The following is a 4,438-nucleotide window of genomic DNA, read 5'->3' on the forward strand; positions in this document are numbered from 1 at the left end:
ACTAGCAGATAAATAAAATTCTAACTGGTTGTGCCAGATTATATTGGGTAAAATTTTGGTTGCTTGTTTACCACTTTGGGGAAGTTTGATTTATGTATCTAATATAAGTATAGCGATCTTGGATCAGGTATAAACAGAAATTTTTTGGTTTCAGCTTATGGGATCAAAGCAATATTAATTCCTTTTGGTCTGGAGTATCTCCAAATATAGACCGTCTATACTGCAGAGTATAGATGGAAAAAACCAGTCAGTGAGTTTATGTAAATATATATCCTGTATATGATATTTTTCTGCTTTGGTAGTGGTGGGCAGCTGAAGTAATATAAAGGAAGCACCCGAAGAGACTTCCATTTTGGCAAATAAGGTTTGGTCTTGGCAATCTTGTTTTAAATCAAAATCTACAGTAGCCACCTGGGCTAGTCATTAAATGTGCTGTCTGTTTCAATATGTGAATATATGATTCGACATATAGAACATATTTAAAACTCACCCCGTAAAGTGATACCTGATATATTATGGCTATGCTCTTGATATTGAAAGGTATCTGGCTTGTATACCAGCACTCGTTTCAAATAATTGTGAGTTCAGCCTCCTAACAAAGATGATGGTGACTCCCTTTGCTGCTTTCACTGCAAGATTTGACTAAAAGTGGTTGAAATGTGACATTCCTGCCTAGTTTTGGTCCTCTGCGGGAGCCCGTGGTCCTTTGCAGCGGGAGAGGAGGTGTCTCTGCTCGTCCCCACGAGAAGCTCTTGCGTGCTGGAGCACCCTGGCAGACCACGGCAGGGCTAATGCCGGCTCCGTGTGCCTGTGTCACCCTTGCCCTAAACAGTGAAGGTTATGGGACATTCCCCTTTCAGATCTAACCTGGGACTAGTGTGGGGTGCTCAGGTGGTGGAGCTCATGGAAAATCCTTAGACAAGCAAGCTTGAAGGACCTCTTCAGTACAAGTCCATGCAGTAATTACTTTTAAGAGAAAGCGTTTTATTTGAGGATCGATGACTCTAATATGCTGTACAGCCTTTTGAGGTGTGAAGTGGAATTAGCATTGCCCGAAGAGATGTCCAGTTTGGGAAGCTACAAGCTGATGAGGACTCTTCCTGGTCCCTTTAACCAGACGTTCTTTCAAGGGGATGTGAAAATTTACATAATTTGCATCTCACTTTTGAACATGCTCATCTTTCCAACCCTCTAACTAGGACTTGGGTCAAAAACTGTGCTAGTCTGCTCTTGAACTAATCCTGCTTCTTTTCTGCTGACCAGGGTAGCTCGGATAATTTTTCCGAATTTTGACTGCTTTTCTTAGTCGTAGAAGAAACCCCAAACCAGAGGCGGTGGAGTGTAAGTTCACACAGTTTTCAGGATGTTCAGGCAGCTGGGAACTGGCCAGGCTCACAACAGGAGATGCTAAAGGTGACTTGAAATCACCTTCCTCATCCCCGTTTCCTTTTCCTGGACCTAGTGTAGCCTGGGTGGAACACAGAACTGAGCTCCAAATCTTTTATTTCACCAGGATGGAGAGAGTTCAATTAGGCACGATAATGCCAAGAAACATTTTTCAGGTTGTAACTGGCACCCCCACAAGCTATTACATTTTTTTACCTGCAGCAGAATGACACTCCGTTGTGAAATTATTTCCTGCCATTAGAAACATCAAAGAAAGTAGTTTTCATTACGGATGAAAATGAGGCTATTTTGAAAAAGCAAGGGGGAAACACATTGGTACCAACAGGAAAAAACGTGTGACTTATGTTCTCAGCAGTTTTCAAGGTGTAGTGTATGTGCTGTGATCTCATTTGTTATATTAATGCACACAACTTCACAAAAGCAGTTTTTAATTGGAAATAAAGCAGCATCCTGGAGGATTCTTTAATCAAAGCATGCTTGAGTACTGAAGCTAAAGAAGATCTTGGCCTTTTCGAGCTTTGTCTGGGTTCTAATCTCCACTTTTGAGATGCAGTCCCAGCCACGTTGAAATCGGCAGCACGTTCCCATTGCCGGCAGCGGGGCCAGGGTTCCACCCGCCATTGAAAAAACTGTTTTCCAGAACACCCTGAGTCTTGTGTAGGAGCCAGAACTGGAATAACAATATCCGAAAGACGGATCTCTTGTCTGAAGTTTTGTATATTAATTCAGCCTCCTCTTCTCCACATGGACGCTTTCATAAAAGTCTCTCTCCTGATCTTGACTTGATCGGATCTATAAATCTTTGTGTAGTAAGATGAAAATACGTAGGCCATAAACAAAGGTATCTGATGTTTAGATATGTGGCTAACAGAAAGTATCAGAACCACATCATCATCTTTTTTAAAACAAGGAGGCTTTTGTTCTTGTGATTGTCTTTGCACAGCTGTGGGTTTTATAGCACCGTGCCAATGAATGCACTCATTGCGACTTTTATTTTACTCTGAAAAGGTAAATTGGGAGCATTAAGCCCCCAATAAGTATGTAAAAGTGGCAAAACCACAGGTAAAGTGTTACTGAAAGCTGCAGCCCTGCCAGCCATTTCATTTTAAACATGGCTCTTTTAAAAATAACTTTTGCAGTAAAAGCTGTAACTCCTGGATGTAATATGAGCTATTGCTAATGTCATTCCCATGAATTGCTTACAGTGTTGAACTGTTAGATGTCTGACAAGTCCATATATCTCCTATACAGTATATATGAAAGTTTTTTGCCTCTAAACCATATGTTCTTTTTTTCACTCCTTTATATTCTTCAAATGCACGTGGTTTGGTGATATAGTTTATTTGAACAGGAACCATAGCAGACAGAATTATTCTTTTGCTGAAATGTATCCTTTTTCATACATCTCAGCTTCATGATTAAAGCGATTGGCTCTCGAGGCATTAAGTTTAGTCTGCTGCTGCCACAATTATGCCTTTGAAAACTCCTGAGTGCACTCGGTGATTTCCAGTAGTCCAGATGTCATTAGAACAACACGCAGGTAGTCTGCGAAGTCCAGTAACACTGTCTACACTTCGGTCTGGCTTGGGCGAGCTTTTCCCTCCCTCCCTCTTGGCCAAGCCTCGCAGCTCTGGGAGAAAACAAATAGCTTTCCTCATGGAAAGTTTTACTTAATCTGGCCTGGTGCCTGAGCCTAGACCCTCCTCGTCTCTAATGATGATTGAAAGTGTACATGCTACTGTGATAAAACATGCTGAGTCGTTAACATTTGGGACTTGGGTTGTACGCGATGAGTAAGGGAGGACTGAAGTAATGCGTTCGAGTCAGACCTTCGGTGGACTTGCACGTCTGGGTTTGAGGGGTATCCTGTTACACGAAACCGCACACCCGCGGGATCGAGTTTTGCTGTTTCTAGCGGGTTTGCTGAATTGTGTCTTCCTGGAGACCCACTAGAGGAAAGCCCCCAGAAAAGCAGCTGACCATACTAGGAGTCGCTCCTGGTTTTCTCCAGTCCCAGATGTGTGGTAGCCCACAGAGCAGACCTGGCCTACCTCTTAGCTGCGGTATGCTGTGAAATCTGGCAGCATCCTTTGCTTTCTTCTAACATCAGAACTTAGATTTCCAAGGAGATCCTTGAGTCTCGGGCTTTCAAGGAAGTGTCCGGTCCCTTCAGAGAAGTCCTGGGTGTCTCCACCCTCATTCAGTGATGGCAGACATGGCGGAGGGAGCAGGAGCCTGGCCAAGTGATGGGAAAGCTGCAGAAATCAACAGGGAATGCTTTTCAGTGTTTTGATATGTTTTGTATTTTCGGTGTTGAAAACCCGGCATTTGCTTGGTGTGCATCTGCCCGCGCACCTTCGCGTTAAACATTTTGAGTCATTAAGTGTTCAGCTGAAGCCGCGTTGCAACCCCTCTTTTCGGCTAAGGGCCAGCTTCACGCTGCAGCCCTGGTAGTGCCTGTGCAATTAGCTGGGGAAGAAGTCGCTTCTCATTCCCGTGCCTGATTCATTCTCCTATTTCCATAGTAATGGCTGTTGGCATTGCTGTTTCAAATGGTAAAGGTTTTGTGGGTTATTTTCTGTAAGTTTTCCTTGGCGATTGGGGGAGAAGAAGTTGCTGTATCTGAGCCTTGGTAACATTTACATCTGCTTTTAAGCCTGGAGGAGTGCCAAGGAAAATATGTGGCTTGCAGAAGCACAAGCTTCATGAGAAAGCTTTGTTCCGATGCGATTCATTTTGGGAATATGTTGTTTGTTTGAACCGTTTCTGCTGAGCTGTGCAGTGTTAGCTGGTCAGGTGTGGCCTCGTGGCTCGTGTACGGCCTCCGTGCTCTCGTCTCCTGAACCCGTCCTGGCAAAACACTTCTAGGGAAGTAGTTGTAGAAAACCCCTCTTCTCCAGGGAGCGAAGTATCACACAGACCCCTGCCGCGTCTCGGCAGAGCTGGGCCGAAGCAAGCTGCCGGCTCAGCCCAGCACACACATACGTGTCAGAGGAAGCGCTCTCATGAGTAAACTCCCTGGCTTCACGTA

This window comes from Cariama cristata, unplaced genomic scaffold (assembly GCF_000690535.1).
Source record: "Cariama cristata isolate BGI_N322 unplaced genomic scaffold, ASM69053v1 scaffold731, whole genome shotgun sequence".
NCBI classification, from domain to species: domain Eukaryota; kingdom Metazoa; phylum Chordata; class Aves; order Cariamiformes; family Cariamidae; genus Cariama; species Cariama cristata.